A 16,231-nucleotide genomic window follows, 5' to 3' on the forward strand; every position below is an offset into this window, starting at 1 on the left:
GGGGGTGTTTCTTTTTTTTCCAAGAGGTTCCTGCTATTTACCCAACTTTCCAGCTGGGCTTCTCCACTGCACAAAGGGCAGGACCTGCCTGAGTTTGTACAGTGAGTCAACAGCTCAGCAGGGGATTAGAGCCCACAATCCCGCTGGCATCGCTGCCTTGGCTCGAACCACTGGACCATGCAGCCTCATTTTGTTCCTGGTACTCTCTGCTGGTATGTGGTTTGTCAGGGAAAAAGCCTCAGCGTGGCTCATAAAGGAGACACTTTCTAAAGCATTCACACAAAGCCTGCCTCATCCCAGCACCCCAGCCCAGCCCTGGTGCTGGGGGTCAGGCTCCCTGTGGGACTGGGAACCGCAGGATTCCCTGGGGCTGGGGGGAGGAAGCTGAGGAGAGCACCCAGAGGCAGCTGGCACAGAGCCCTGGCACCCAGGGCTGCCAGCAGGTGACCATGTGCTGACACACTGTGACTGCCTGGCTGCACAGGATGGGCACAGGCTCCAGGCTGGAGCTTCCCTGCCTCTGGGAAGGGTCCCCCGGCCTCCCTCACACTACTGGAGGCCTTTTCTGTCCCTCACACGGGAGAGACACCCAGGGCAGCTGTGGCACCAGGTAAGGGAGCAGAGGCAGGCCCTGCAGGGCACTCAGGGCACCGGGTGCTATTGGGAGTCCTGCTCAGTGCAGGTGAGCAGAGGGCACCAGGAACTGAGCTGGGAGCCACCACAGCTCTGGGAACCGGAAACCCAGGCCCCAGTGCTGGGCTGGCACCTCCCTGCAGCCCTCACTGCCCAGGGTCTGCCACACAGGGGGGCAGACAGGGCTGAGTGTGCACCTCCCTGTCTGAGAGCTAGCCCCATCCTGAGGACTTACACTGGGAGCAGAGTGGCCACTGCATCCCTGCTGTGCCCCCAGTGCATCCCTGCTGTGCATCCAGCAAATCCCTCTGCATCCACTGCATCCCCGTGTCCTCAGTGCATCCCTGTGCCCCCACTGAATCCCTGTGCCCCCAGTGCATCCCTGTGCCCCCACTGTAACCCTGCTGTGCATCCAAGTGTGCCCATGCATCCTACGTGTCCGTGCTGTGGGTGCGTGCAGATTTTGAAGAGCAATAGACTCCCCTTTCTGTTTGCATCTCCTGGGGGGGCTGCTTCCCCTGACACCCACAAAATGCACAGGTCTGGCCAGCTGCTGATGCGGAGATCTCCCGGGGCCGGCTCACGGGTGTGCCCCCAAACGTCGCTGCTGGACAGCCCGGGGTGCTCCACGAAGGGCCGGGCAGCCCCAGGAGCTGCAGGACCCGCCGCGTGTCCCGCACGGGATGGCAGAGGAGGCTCAGCAGGGACGCGGCCCGGGGGGAGGAGACTGAAGGTACCGGAGACCCCGCCCGTGGCCGAGGGCGCGTCCCGCGGGACGTGCGTGGGGACCCGGGGGGCCCTCGGTGCCCCGGGGGCGGAGGGAGCTCCGCAGCCCCCGCAGCCCCGCGGGCCCGGAGCGGTTCCGGGCGGGGGCGGTGCGGGACCGTGCGGGAGCCCCGGCTCCGGGCGGGGGCGGTGCGGGAGCCCCGGGTCCGGGCGGGGGCGGTGCGGGCGGTGCGGGAGCGGCTCCGGGCGGGGGCGGTGCGGGGCCGTGCGGGAGGTGCGGGAGCCCCGGGCGGGGGCGGGGCCGTGCGGGAGCCCCGGGCCCGCCCCTCCGCAGCGCCGCACCGCGCCCGGCCCGCCCCGCGCTGCGCCGCGCCCGCCGCACGGCGGGGCAGGAGCGGGCACGGACGGGCAGCGGCGGCGGCCGCGCCCCGCACACGGCGGCGGAACGGAGCCGAGCCGAGCCGAGCCCAGCGGGCAGAGCCGAGGTGAGCGGCCGGGGGTGCGGGGCCGGGCAGCCCCAGGTGCTGCGCGGTGCCTGTGAGGAGAGAGGCGGGCAGGGCTCAGCCCCGGGCCGGGAGAGCTGCCCCGAGCCGGGCCTGCCCTCAGCGGCAGCGGCGCATCCCGCTCCGCGAACCGCCGGGATGCTGCGGGCGGGGCCGGCCGGTCCCGGGGGATCCGGGCAGGCAGCGCGGGCAGGCGGCAGCGCCAGCCCCGTCCTGCGGGAGCGACCGGGCCACCCCCGGCATCCCGAGCCCCGGGGATCCGTAGCCCCGAGCTGCGGCAGCACATTGAACCGCCGGGCTGTGATTTGAGGGAGACGATTTACATTAGAGGGAGAATGTGGAGAGAGCCAGGAACAACTTGGAATGGGTCCTCGCATATTTCTGTGGTTATTTTTGGAGTACCGTCATATGGCAGGAGGTGGGCTCTGGAGGTATCCTTGAGCTCAGCATTTTCTCCATAGGCTGGTTACCCGGGAGATTGTACTAGAGGACCTGCGTGGCCCTTTCCCCATCAGTGGTTTCTGTATTTCCCATCGCTGTTTCTCTGTATTGTTCCCTCCGGCTGCCCGGCCCTCAGCCCGTGTCGGTGGGGACCCTCCTGTGGGCAAACAATGGTCTGGGTGTGCGGCTGGGCAGTCTCAGTGTGCTGCAGGCGATGGCAAAGCTGTGCTTCATTCAGCTGTGGATGCTGTGAGGTGACTCCTGATCAGCCCCTTCTCCATTGCTGTGCATGAGGTGTGGCTTCTCCAGCATCCCCAGCGAGACCAGCCCATGCCTCCATCTCCTTCCCGCCTTTAGCTGGCACTTTCCCTCCAGCTTTCTCCTGCTGCACTTGCCCAAAGGGATTTTTACTCCAGAAAAACTCGGGGTGTGGGGAGGCACGTTGTTCCTCTGCTCTGCTCCTTGGGGGTCTGCACATCCTCTGGCTGTGCCAGGCCCCTCGGACACGGCTGGGGAGCGGCTCTGGTGGCTTCAGCTGCATGTCCTTGTTGCCATGGGGCAAGTTTGGAGCTGAGGGGAGGCTGCCTGGCTTTGGGTGATGGTCCTTGCAGGAAGGGAATTCATTAATTATTCTTTAATGATGTTGGTTCAGAGTCTGGCTCGGCAGGCACGGCGCCCGTCTGCAGGGCTCCCCGGGGTGCTGGGTCTCTCCATCAGGACCTGTCTGCTGCCTGCAGGCACACAGGGCATCTTCTGGAAGCTGTGGCAGGTCCAGAGCTCCCCTCCTTACCCAGGGATGGCCTCTGTGTTTGGAGTCCAGGAGCAGGGTGCAGCTGTCTCGTGTGGGCTATGAGCCCCTCTGGGAGGGGAGGATTCCCATCTCCTCTCCTCTTCCCACCATCCCTGTGCCATGGGGATTGCTCTCCTCCATGTCGTTCCCAGCAGAGCCCTGGGCAGGGCTGTGGGGTGCAGAGCCTGTGTTTGGCTGCCTTTGGCAGGAGATGGGTTCTTCCCCTGCTGCTTTGGCTGCCTGTGGATGTTGTGCCTAGGACTCCCTAGAATTTTTGATTTTTACCAATTTTTGAGATATGAGCTTTCTCCAGAACTCTTAGGGGAGATGTTTTGGTCAGGAGGAAGCATCTAGAAATGGTTTTTGGAGTCCAGCATGGGATTTCTGAGCTAGAGGTATGAGTGTTCCTAGTGTGCAGAAGGGGAAGGTTTTGGTGCCTTCCCTGTGCAGACACAGAGTGTGCTGGGCCCCCTTCCCCAGGCTGCCACCCCCACCACAACCTTCCAGGGTGATGTGTGATGTCTTTGTGGCCAGGAGGGGTGGCTGGCTCGGCTGAAGAAGTCACTGCAGCACAGAATGGGGAAAATAATTTTCTTCCCCCAGGCAGCTGAGTTCCCTGTTAAGCTCTGGGTGATGACCTTGGTCCTGGTGAGGAGTTGGATCCCTCCCTGGTTTCTGGAATTACATGAAGGATTTCTGAAGGATTTCTGCTGGCAGCTCCGAGCCCTCGTCCCGCGGGGTTCCGCCGTCACTCCGGGCGTCCTGCCTGCCTTCCCCTCGCTCCAGCACTGCTGGGGACTTCTGCTTTCCTACAGGAACCTTCCAGACACACACAGACCACTCAGGTGCCTGACTAATTCTGTCCCTAACAGAAGAAATCTTTCCCATAACTAATTAGGGTTTCTAAATTGGGAAGCTGCTGACAATGACCTGTCGGTTAAAGGGCAGGGGTTGGGCTTGGCTCTTCCCAGCCTCGCTCAGAGCTTCCTGCTCAGGCTCACAGACACCACTGGAGTGTCCTTTGCCTCAATTCTCTTTGGCTGTGCACTTGGGCCATTTCCCTGCTGCCTGGGCACGGAGCTGTGGTGCTGAGTGGCAGCTGGGACGCGATGGGAGCGCGAGGAGAAGGGCTGAGCTCCGCCGGAGTGGCGTGGGCGGCTGCCAGGCCTGCCTGTAGTAGACTTGCATGCGGTGCCTGTCACTTGGAGGTCTGAGCTGAGCTCCCTCTGCCAAAGGAGAAACACAAAACAGTGGCAGTCCCTGGGTGCTGGGAGCTCCTGCACAGGGCAACTTGTGCATCCATGGACACCTGACTCTCTGGCAGCACCTAAAAGCGTGCTGGGGCGGTGACAGCCATGGCTGCGGGGCTCATTGTTCTCCTCAGAGCACTCGGTGCCTCTGAGTCAGCAGCTTTGGGTTTGTCACAGCCTGTGCAGGTCTGTGGTGCTGGGCCTTGACCCTGCTGCAGGGCAATGTGGGCTCTCAGCCTGGACTCAGAGGCACTGGGAGCTCGTGCTGTCCCTTGAGCCTGGAAGGAGCTGGGTCTGTGCGAGCTGCAGGAAGCTCCAACCTCCCTTGGGAACCCCTTCCAGCCCCTGCCCTGTGCCACTCAGGGCTGGAAAGCTAAGCATCATCACTGCTGCTGGCCAGGCTGGTCCTTCATGATGCTCTTGTCTGGATTACAGGAGGGGGAAAGCATGGTGGGAGGAGACTGTCACTGATGGGGACATGCTGCAAGGCTTCCTGTGGCTGCAGATCCAGCCTTCCTCTCCTTCCAGCCCTTGAGGGGAACCTTGTGGGTTGTCCAGGACCTAAGTGTGTCTTCAGATGAAGAGGAGGAAGTCTGGGCAGCCACGTTTTCCAGTGTGGAAGCAGTGCTGCTTCCTGCAGCAGCGCTCCTTTGCACACAGTGTGTCCCTGGTGCAAAGCAGGTGCTGGGCCCAGGTCCCATGGATGTCCCTTGTCTTGGATGGCAGCTGCTCCCTCTGTCCTGCCTTGCTCCAAGGGGATGTTGGAGCCATAGAATCATGGGTTTGGCTTGGAAAGGACCCTAAAGTTCATCTCAGTCCAACCCACCTACCATGGGCAGGGACACCTTCAGCTATCCCAGGTTGCTCCAAGCCCTGTCCAACCTGGCCTTGGACATGTCCAGCCACAGCTTCTCTGGACAGCCTGTGCCAGGGCCTCCCCATCCTCACAGGGAAGGATTTTTCCCTGATATCCAATCCTAAGGAGAGCTGTTGGGCTCAAGTTTGGTACAACTGGGACAGGAGTCAAGGTTTGCTCTCTTTGCACCGGACAGGGAGTGATGGGACTGTGTGGAATGGGACAGACATTCCAGAGCCCTGGAGGGGTCATTTGATGTAAATTCCTGTCTGCTTGTCCCAGTACACAGCTGAGGGGGCTCTGGATGCAGCTCAGAGTTGTCAGTGTCCTGATGGTGTGTGCACACCCCTGAGCCCACCCGTGCCCCCTCCCCAGGAATGGAAGCAGCAGACAGAGCCTTTAAATCTGGATGATAACTCTCTGGAAGAGGATTTTCTTTCCACCTCCTGCTGATGTTCTGTGTCCTGCCCTGTGCAGGCTCCTGGGGGCTCAGCAGTGCCCAGGATCCTCCTGCAGGAGCTGCCCAGAGCCCGGGCTGCAGGATCACAGCCAGGGGATGCTGGGCTGACCCCATTGTGCTCAGAACACGAGACAAATGAGGCTGAAGCTGCAGATCTGTGCCTGCCAGCAGGTCAGCAGTTTCAGTCGGCCACTTGGCCTCTTTGTGGCACTGAAATGTGGCCGCAGGTCAGGATCTGCTCCATCCCTCTCAGTGCCCAGCCCGCTCCCCCAGGCTGTGATGGACCCTGGGAGCTCCTGGCTGGGCCGGGCTGTCCCCGAGCCCCCTGGAGCCCCGGGGAGACGCTGGGGGGAGCAGGAGCAGGTGCTGTGCCAGAGTAAAGCGGCTGAGGCGATGCTGAATGGGGATTCACAGCCCAGCCCTGCTGCCAGGTTCCTCCCACCGGCTCCTTCCTCCCTCTGCTCCTACTAACCCACTGCCGGGCCCCTGGCTGCCTGGCAGCAGAGATGTCTGCTGCTATCCTTCCCGAGCATCAGATGGAGAGGAAAACACAGGGTGGAGTCAGCTCCGCACAAAGGAAATGTTGAGGTATCGTTTCTGCCTTCAGTGCGTTTTTTAGGTGGCTGGGGAGAGATTAAACAGGATCTTAACACATTCACAGCCCCCTTCCCACCTCATTTTCCTGTGAATCTGTTGCTGTCATGGTATCTTTCGGATGATATTTTTAGCTTTGCCTTTTCCTTTTTTTTTTTCCCCTCCGCTCCTCGTATCAGGCTTTAGAAGGGAAACACGTTTCTATGGGAGAACAGAACGAGCCATTTCACGAGACATTTTGTTATGGGCAGAAGGGCCGGGAAATCTGATTGTGTGTTTGAAATGACACATTCCCCTTTGTAATCAGCCCATCGGCCCGGCTGGGGCCATGCCAGCAGCGAGCGAGGCGTCCTGGCCGGCCGGGGGCGGGGATGGCCCGGCCCGGCCCCTCCATCCTCCCCATCCCCTCCATCCTCCCGGGGCATCTGCACCGGCCCGGCCCCTCCATCCTCCCGGGGCATCTGCACCGGCTCGGCCCCTCCATCCTCCCCATCCCCTCCATCCTCCCGGGGCATCTGCACCGGCCCGGCCCCTCCATCCTCCCCATCCCCTCCATCCTCCCCATCCCCTCCATCCTCCCCATCCCCTCCATCCTCCCGGGGCATCTGCACCGGCCCAGCCCCTCCATCCTCCCCATCCCCTCCATCCTCCCCATCCCCTCCATCCTCCCCATCCCCTCCATCCTCCCGGGGCATCTGCACCGGCCCGGCCCCTCCATCCTCCCGGGGCATCTCCCCCGGCCCGGCCCCTCCATCCTCCCCATCCCCTCCATCCTGCCGGGGCATCTGCACCGGCCCGGCCCCTCCATCCTCCCCATCCCCTCCATCCTCCCCATCCCCTCCATCCTCCCAATCCCCTCCATCCTCCCGGAGCATCTGCACTGGCCCATCCCCTCCATCCTCCCCATCCCCTCCATCCTCCTGGAGCATCTCCCCTGGCCCATCCCCTCCATCCTCCCCATCCCCTCCATCCTCCCCATCCCCTCCATCCTCCCCATCCCCTCCATCCTCCCGGGGCATTTCCCCCGGCCCATCCCCTCCATCCTCCCGGGGCATCCCCTTCATCCTCCCCATCCCTTCCATCCTCCCCATCCCTTCCATCCTCCCCGTCCCCTCCATCCACCCCGAGCATCTCCCCTGGCCCATTCCCTCCATCCTCCTGGAGCATCTCCCCCGGCCCATCTTAGGAAGGGCTCAGGGGTCCTGTGGGTCTTTCTCCCCTGGGGAACAGCTGGATGCTGTAATGAGGTGCACTCTGGGTCTGGCAGTGTCTGTGCTGGCAGGAGCACAGGGGATCAGGGCACTGGCACAGCTTTGGGGCTCTGGGGATGCTGAGAGGGATGTGGCAAAGGGCTCGAGGTGGGAGAGGGGTGGTTGGACAGTGGGGCTGCTGCCCACTGTGTGAAGGTTTTGACAGGGATACAGACTGATTTTACATGGTGATGGTGAACTTTGGCAGGGGAAAATTCCAGCCCAAATTCTCAGTGGTATTTCCCTATAGCAGATTTACTCAAGTCCTGATAGATGAAGGTCCTGTGGAGTGAAGTGGCCAGAACAAGAGAAGCCTCCTGGGAGGGCTGATCTGGCTTGGGTCTGCACATCCCTTCGTGGGGCAGGGGCTGTTACCTCTGCCAATCCCCTGGGACTGTTCTTCAGGGAACCAAGGGATGCTTCCTGCTGGTAGGGCATGGTGGCCATGGTAGCACAACATGCCTGGAAGTGCCCAAGGCCAGCCTAGGTGGGACTTGGAGCATCCTGGTCTAGTGGAAGGTGTCCCTGCCCATGGCAGGGGATGGAATGAGATGGGCTTTGGGGTCTCTTCCAGCCCAAACCATTCTGGGATTCTATGGGATGAGTAAATTCCTTGGTCTGGTGTAAGACCTGTCTGACTTGAGGTGACCAAGGGCCACAGGATGTAGAGAAGGTGCAGCTGCCCATGCTGTGTTTTGGGGACAGGGGCACTCTCAGCCCTCCTGGACACCTCCACACTGCTGATGGAGCTTTGGAGCTCAGTCTCAGCCCAGGCAGGCCTGGGAAGGCCATGGTGGTGTGGTCCGTGGTCCCTGAGGTGGTCCATGGTCCCTGGGATGGTCCATGGGCTCCCCTGTGTCTCCTGGGCTCCTCTCCAGCTGCACTCCCTGCCCTGCTGGAGGGGACACTGTGAGTCCCTGTCCCTCGGTGTGACCATCAGCAGCTGTGCCAGGTGCTGGTTTAAATCTGGGTGAGCTGGGGCAGTGCAGGGCTCCTTCCTGAGCCGGGCCAGCAGTGCCTCCATTCGTGTGCCACCCTGTCCCTGTGTCTGTCCCTGTGTCTGCCCCCAGGCAGCGTCACCCTGACCTGTCAGGGCCGGGCTGGCTGAGCTGACAAGTGGTGACAATGTGGTGACAATGTGGGTGTTTGTGAGCCCGGGGCAGTGGCTGTGGCCGTGCACACAGCCTGGCACCAGCAGGGATGCGTGGCAGGAGCTCAGGGCTCAGCATGGTGTGGGTTTTGCTCTGGGAGCAGCAGTGGCAGGAGCTCAGGGCTCAGCATGGTGTGGGTTTTGCTCTGGGAGCAGCAGTGGCAGGAGCTCAGGGCTCAGGCTGGTGTGGGTTTTGCTCTGGGAGCAGCAGTGGCAGGAGCTCAGGGCTCAGCATGGTGTGGGTTTTGCTCTGGGAGCAGCAGTGGCAGGAGCTCAGGGCTCAGGCTGGTGTGGGTTTCTGCTCTGGGAGCTGCTGCTCGTGGGCAGAAGCGAGCAGGGCTGGGGGAGGCCTCGCTGCCACTGCCAGGATTCCCAGAACATTTCATTAATGGGATCCTAATTGGTGCAGTGCCTCACACCCCAGCATGGCCATGGGCTCAGAGCTGGCACAGCAGCCATGGTGGCTCTCACAGGGCAGGAGGGGATGGGGAGGGCAAGGGCTTTGTGTGGCAGTGTCAGCACAGGCAGGCTGGGCAGTGCTGAGTGCCACTGCCCTGCCCTGGTGGCTGCATCCTCCCTCCTGCCTCAGGAGCAGGGAGCAGCCCTGGTGCCATCCTCCTCCTTGGGGGTCTGTGGAAAGCTGGCTGCTCTTGCACCTGCCTGCCCATCTCTGCTGGGCATCTATGGACCCCCTTGAGCTGGGATGAGAGAAATCCAAGCACACAAACCTGGCAGCAGCGTGGAGTACCCACAGAAATCATTGGGCCCACAGAGAATGAGCAGGGCCATGGAAGCTGTGCTGGAGCAGGGAGTGGGAGAGAATCCCACAGATCCCCTGTGTGCCCTGTGCTGCTGGAGCCCAGCCCGTGGATCAGCTCAGCCTGGTGGCACCCATGGAGAGACAGAGCCCTTCCCACAGGGGCTTGCTCTGCTCTGCCCCCTGAGCCTCCGAGCAGCAGCAGCTCCTGAGCAGAGCAGGCAGGTGAAGGAGGGAGGTTTGTCTGGGCTCTGGGATGGAGCAGTGTGGATATGAGGGTACAGGCATGGGACAGCAGCCCCCAGACACCAGTGACATCCCTGAGTGACACTGGGTCACACCCCCAGCTCCATGGCAGTGGTGCCTGTGGGGCTCTGGTGCCACCAGCGCTGGAGCTGGGCACAGGCTTGGCCTGCATGGCCACCCAGCCCTGCTCCCACAGCCAGGACAGCTCAGCCAGGCTGGGCAGGGATCTGTGCCCAAAGCCAGCCCGGGGTGACAGGCACAGGGCAGGGCCATGCAGGTGGCAGCTGCCACCCCCTCCTCTCACCTCATCTCTCCTGCAGCTCTCCTGCTCAAAGGTGGGTTTGTCTCCTCGGAGGAGCTGAAGCTCACAGCTTTATCACATCAGGATTTCTGACTGGGAGCAGCCTTTGTGCTGCTCAGGGCGGGCTCTGGGCTGCACACAGCTGATGTTTGCTTGTGGAGAGTGAAAGGATTTTGCTGAATCCATGGGAGAGGAGGGAGCTTTGCATAGGCCTGCCTTGCTTCTGCCTGGGGGGAGGCTGGGCCTTTCCTGTCCAAGGATGTTTGAAAATTAACCCTTGGAGAAGTGGGAGCTGTCCCTGCTGTGCCAGACCGTGCTTCCTCCTCCTGTGGCCCTGTGGTGCTGCTGGGCAGATCCTTCTCCCTGGCTGGCTGCAGTTGTCAGGTAAAAGAGGCTCTGCAAGGCTGCTGCAGGCTGGGCTGGCCCTGCTGGGGCTGCCATGGCCGGGAGTGGGGCTGGCTCAGGCTCCTGTCCCGCTGCCCCCCAGGCAAAGCCCTGCTGGCCCTGGAGCCACGGGGACAAAGAGGTGGCACAGGTGGCCTGAAAGGAGAGCCTGGGCCATGCCCCGGGGATCTGGTGGCACTCAGAGGTGTGTGGGCTCTGCTGTAGTAAATATTTGCTGTTCTCCAGGAGGGAGCGGGGCTGGCTGCGCATCAGGAGAGCAGGAGTGTGAAGCAATGCACAGCTCCCATTTCCAGCAGGGAGATTGGTATGGAATCCAAACACAGTGCTGGAGCTGGGCAGGCACCCTCTGGTGACAGCTGGAGCTGTCCTTCTGAGTGCTTGCCATCATCTCTGGGCAGGACTTTGCCCTTCCTTTTAACCAAATCTGCTTTCTTCTTTGCAGGTTGTAAATCGTGCCCGAGCTGAGTGCTGAGAGCAGCCCCTGGAAGCAGCGTGAGTTTATCCTGAAAGCTTTTGTTCTCCTTTCCACATCCTACATGAGGCTGAGTGGGTTTTACAGCACAGAAAAGGTTGCTCAGCATGGAGAGGTGCTGCAGGGAGAGGCTTGTCTGCCAGGAGCCCCTGGGAATCTGGCCTGCTCCCACCAAAACACCAAACACTGCTGGGCTTGGGCCTGTGTGGCTCTCTTTGTGTTGGGATTGCTTCCTGCTTTAGCTGGGACTGGGGCAGCAGCCCCTGTGCCCACAGAAATCCCCCAGCTGCCTCGTCCCTGTCCACTGCCAGAGGGGTTTGGGGTCTCAGTGTTGGGTTTGCCCACTCTGGGTTTCTGTGGTCTCTGTTGTGAGGAAGGTCTGAGGAAGGCAAACCAGTGTGTTTGCAAAGCAGCTCTGGGGTTTTGCTGGCTGTGGATCCCTGGGCTCACAGCTGGCCTCAGGTGCAGCCTGGGCAGGCTGGGAGGAGAGGCTGAGCTGCAGAATTCAGTTGCTGTGTTGCTTGGAAGAGTGCAGGGCCTGTGGCCCAGCCCTTCAGGGACACCAGGGTCCCTCCAGCTGCTGGACTCCTCCATTGCAGAGCCCCACTGCCCAGCACAGTGACAGCCATGGGAATCAGATGTGAGCAGCTTCCAGCAGCCCTGAGGGCTGGGAAGGGCTGGGGGGACAAGGCCCTGCTCCTGCTGGGGCTCTCTGAGCTGCAGAGTGAGGTGAGCCTGGGCAGAGCTGCAGCACAACCCTTATGTCCTTATCTGAAAGCTGGGGTGAGGAGCCCCAGAGCTGCACCCCCTGTCCTGGCTCTGCCCCAGGTGACAGCAGTGTGTGACAATGTGCACCACAGGGCTCAGACCCTGCTGCCCACGGGGCTCCTGCCCCACAGGCAATGGCTGCAGGTTCTTTATCCAAGGTTCCACACCCAGAGGGTGCTGGCACTGCCTGGGCTGCCCAGGGAATGGTCAGAGCCCCGAGGCTGCCAGAGCTCCAGCAGCATTTGGAAACCCTCCCAGGCACAGGGTGGGATTGTTGGGGTGTCTGCAGGGCTGGGGGTGGGGCTGGATGGTCCTTGTGGGTCCCTTCCTGCTCAGGATGCTCCATGGTCTGTGGGTGTGGGATCTGGGTCCCTGCTGAGGGCTGGGATGGGCTCCCAGGGCTGGTGCTGCCTCTGGCTCACAGCAGGGCAGGTCTCTGCTGTGGTTTATGAGCAGTTTCTCACCAGCTCTCCTCCTTCAGGCATTTTGCAAGATGCCAACTCCACCCATGCCCGGGGGTGCAGGGAGAGCCAGGAGTGGCAGGGATCCTTGTCCTGCCCCTGTGTGCAGGGGTTTGGGTGTGGTGTGAGCGGTCTGCACTTGGTCCAGGCAGAGCTGCAGGCCCAATGTCAGTGGTGGGTTCCAGGTGGGTCCCAGGTGCTCCTGCATGGCCACAGTGTCCCCCACGGGTGGGACAGGGTGCCCTGGGCTCTGTACCTGGGGTGGGTACCCATGGGGAGTGTTCTGCTCCTGGGCAAGGCCACCAGGAAGCTCTGCCCCTGCATGGGTACAAATCCCTCTTGGGGTCCCCCATGCTGGGGTGGCATGAGGGGCAGGAAGGAGGACATGTGCCAGTCCCATGGTGACCCTGCCAGCCCCTGGCCCCTGCTGGTGGCTTTGGTGGCTCAGGTGCAGCTGGGGGCCCTGGCCCAGGTCTGGGTGTCTTTGGTTTCACAGTTGCCCCTTTATCTCCTGGGTGCTGGGGCTTGGGGAGCTGCAGCTCTGTGGCCAGAGGGTGTCCCCTGCTTTGGGAGGTTGGTGACACTTTGGTCATGGCACAGGGATCATGCTGGCAATGAACCTGGGTTCCAGCAGCTCCCTCTCCCTGGGGCTGGTCCTGCCTGCTGGGGGCAGATCCTGGGGGAGTTTGCTCACAGGACATGGACATCAGCAGCTGCTCACTGCAGCTCCTTCCAACTGAGCTACCCCAATGCTGTACAAGGTGTCTCCTTCCCTTGGGGAAAATGACACTTGGGCACCACTTCAGACCCTGACAGGGCCTTGTGGGGCTCAGAGCAGAGGATGATGATGGTGGGGAGAGTGCTTGGCCCTTCCTTTGGATGGGAGAAGATGGGGAAGGCAGGGCTGAGCCTGTGCCAGGACTGGGCTCCTTTTGGTGCCCTCCCTTGCTCTGGGTGCAGTTCCCCTCCTCGAGCTCCTCTCCTCCTCCAGCTCACTGCTTCCCAGGATGCCTGGCCCTGTGTTCTTGTTGCCCAGGGAGCAGCTGCTCTGCCCTGGCTGCCCCCATCCCAGCACAAGGCAGCTGAACCCCTGCTCTGTGCCTTCCTCTGCAGGCAGGGAGGATGGGGGCAGCTCTGTGCCTGTCCCTGCAGGGTGAGGGCTGTTCCACCAGGGCTGCAGCAGCCCTGCCTGCTCCTGGAGTGCAGCCCAGGTGCTCCACAGTGGGCAGTGGTGTCTGAACTGGGTTCCCAGGGCACCTCTGCCATCACAGCCTTGGGCCCAGCCTCCCTGCCCTGCTGCACCACAGCATTGCAGGGCTGTGCTCTGGTGCCATCCCTGGGTGAGGCATGGAGGAGGAGGGCAGGGATGGCTGCAGGCTGCTGGTCCTGCTCCCTGCCCGGCCTGACTTGGCTCTGGCACCTTTAGGACAGTCACTGCCCGTCCCAAAAAGCAGGGGGGGTCAGCAGGGCAGGGTCAGGCCTGGGCAGGGCAGGGCCAGGTCCCAGCACCACCCCCAGGCAGAGCCCCGGGCTCTGGGATGGTCCCTGGGGTCAGTCCCACAGCTCTGCTCACAGGCAGGTTTTGGTGCCTGCAGAGCTCAGGTGAGCAGGGAGTCCCTGCCCAGGTGCCCCCTGAACAGCCTGGGCAGGATCAGGTCCCTGTAAGAGGAGTTGGCCCAGGGCACTGCACAGATCCCCTCTGGCCTGAGAGGAGCTGCTGGGTGTTTCATGGAGCAGCTGGGGCTGAGGCTGCTCTGTGCTCCCTGCCTTGCACCCCGTGCTGCAGCAGGGCCCTGGCAGCCCTGGCACAGGCACTGGGAGCTGGCAGCGCCGCCTGTGGGCACCAGGGCAGAGCCCTGCCCTGCCCCAGGGCTGCTCCTGCACTTTCCTCTTGATTTGGGGCCCATCCTGCCTGCAAGACATGCCTTGGTCAGCGAGCCCTGCTCTGTGCCATCCCAGCTGCTGGGGCCAAGCAAAGCCCAGCTGGGGCTGAGCAAACAGGTTTGTGGGATGTGGCAATGTGGGCCCTGGAGGCTGGGGGAGCTGCCAGCTCCTTCAAACTCTTGGGAAAGGCTGGCTGAGGGCCAGACCCCTGCTTGCCTTGGCCGAGCCTTCACCTCTTGTGCCTCACAGCACTCAGGAGCTGGGCCATGCAGGGCAGCCTGGGGTGCCAGCCCTGTCTGAGCCCTATGCCCAGCTGCTGGAGCCTCCCTTGCCCAGAGCCACGCTGGGTGCTGCCCCTGCTGTGCCTGCAGGGCTGTGTGCCCAGGCTGCAGGAGCTGGGGCTCTGGGGAGAGGCAGCTTTGCTGCTCTGATGGCCCCGTGCTCAGCCAAGGCCTCGCAGGTGATGGGGAGCTCTGGTCCCACCCTCCCCACCCCTCCTGGCCAGGGATTTGGGCCGGACTGGGCCGGGCTGGGCTGGGCCGGGCTGGGCTGGGCCGGACCAGGCTGGGCTGGACTGGGCTGGGCCGGGCTGGGCTGGGCTTGATTGGGCCGGGCTGGACTGGACTGGCCTCAGCCCTGCTGCACAGGGATCCCTGCGGGGCTGGCTGCAGGGGAGGAGCTGTCTGCTCTCACATCCCTGCAGAGGAGGATTTGCCACCTGGGTCTGGTGTTTCTACAGGTTTTCTGGCACAGCAGAGCCCAGGGGATGTGGAGCTGTGGGCAGCATCTGAGCAGGCCCAGTGTGGGCTGGGGATGTGCAGGACTTGCTCCCAGGGGAACAACAGAGGCTGGGCCATGTTCAGGAGAGCACCTGCCCCAGTGTGGGTGTGCTCTGGGGCATCATCTTCCCACAGCACTTCCCTGGCTCCTTCCAGCCCATTTCCCACAGCCCTTGCTGTTCTTTCCTTCATTGTGGCCCCCCTGTGCAGCAGGCAGGACACTTGGTGGGGCAGTGCAGGGAGCTCTGCACTGTGGAGGAGCTGCCAGGGCCACTGGGCCTGCTGGGTGCAGTGGGAGGCTGGGGGTCGTGGCCACTGGTGCCACCTGTGCTGTCACCATGTGCATGCTGCCATTGGGACAGTGCTGTCACTGCACCTGCCCCAGCCCCACCTTCCTGCAGCCAAAATCCCTGGGGTGGCAGCACAGCCCCTGGTGAGGGGGCAGAGGGAGCTGCACCTCCATTCCTCACTGTGAGCTGGTGTTTTGTGGTGGGCTTTGGGTGGAAACTGGGGCTGGGTGGGTTTGGGAGGCTGAGGGAAGGAGAGGCTGCCCTAATCCTGCTCTGGATTCAGCTGGGCTTTGTGCACAAGGCTCTCAGCTGCCAGGGAGAAGGTGCCCGGGTTGCCGGGGAGACAGAGCCAGGATGTGGAGGATGTGGAGATTGTGTCACCCTGTGCTGCCACCAGGGCCAGTGACAGCCCCTGCCTGCATTGGCACCCTGTGCTGCCACCAGGGCCAGTGCCAGTCCCTGAGGCTGCTGCAGGGCACACAGTGCTGAGCCATGTGAGGCCCTGGTGCTGCTAAGTCCACTCCTGGTGGCTCCTGGTGGCTGTGGCTGCCCTGGGTGGTGCCCTGGGCTCAGGGCAGGCTGGGAGGGTGGGTGGCTGTGGGTGCTCCTGGCACGGAGCAGGGCCCAGGTGTGTCCCCTGTGCCAGCCCAAGCAGGGTGATGCTGTCTGGGGGGCAGGTGGCCTTGCCAGGACTCATCTCATTCCCCTGCTGACCAAGATGGGCACCCCCAACTCTTGGAAAGCCCAGAGTTCTCTTCTAGAAGGGTCACAGAGCCCCTTCAGGTGCCCAGGAGGACCTCCTGGACACGAATTGCTGTGCTGGGGCCAGAGCAGCTGTGACAGTGGGATCCCTGCCCCCAGGGTTGGCTCAGGGTGCCTGGGTTGGGAGCCTCCTCTCAGAGCAGGTTCTGGTGATTCTCTCAGGCTCTGCCTCCCTCGGGCTCTGCCCTTGGGTGTGGTGGGGAGGCTTTGCTCAGGTTTGCTTTCTGTTTCCCTTTTATTTATTTATTATGTTTTTATGCTTTTCCTGCAGCCCTTCCTTCTCTTGTCATTTAATTGTCCAAGTTCCCTGAATACTTGTCACCTGCCTGGGGGTAGAATTTGAGACACATCAAAGGTAGCTGAAAACATCCTCTGGGAGCTGGGGAGAGATTAAACAGCAAGGGAAAAAAAAAAAAAAAACAAACCAAAAAAAACCAAAACCAGCTGCTGTGC

General features: G+C 62.2%; 1 protein-coding gene across 16 annotated transcripts in view; it reads left to right on the forward strand.

Annotated features, from left to right (window-relative positions):
* The first annotated feature begins 1,686 nt into the window (after window positions 1-1,686).
* Window positions 1,687-16,231, forward strand: part of EPB41L1 (erythrocyte membrane protein band 4.1 like 1) — a 67,140-nt gene continuing 52,595 nt past the window's right edge. For 10 of the 16 annotated variants that reach the window (XM_071455452.1, XM_071455454.1, XM_071455456.1 and 7 more), the window contains exons 1-2: window positions 1,688-1,844; window positions 10,805-10,854. The gene's annotated coding sequence lies outside the window, so the exon portion shown is untranslated. Of the gene's footprint in view, window positions 1,845-6,149; window positions 6,248-10,804; window positions 10,855-16,231 lie in introns of those variants that run through there. The other 6 variants (XM_071455448.1, XM_071455457.1, XM_071455458.1 and 3 more) reach the window with 2 other exon arrangements.

This window comes from Agelaius tricolor, unplaced genomic scaffold (assembly GCF_023055355.1).
Source record: "Agelaius tricolor isolate 1412-34295 unplaced genomic scaffold, bAgeTri1.0.p SCAF_49, whole genome shotgun sequence".
Taxonomy (NCBI): domain Eukaryota; kingdom Metazoa; phylum Chordata; class Aves; order Passeriformes; family Icteridae; genus Agelaius; species Agelaius tricolor.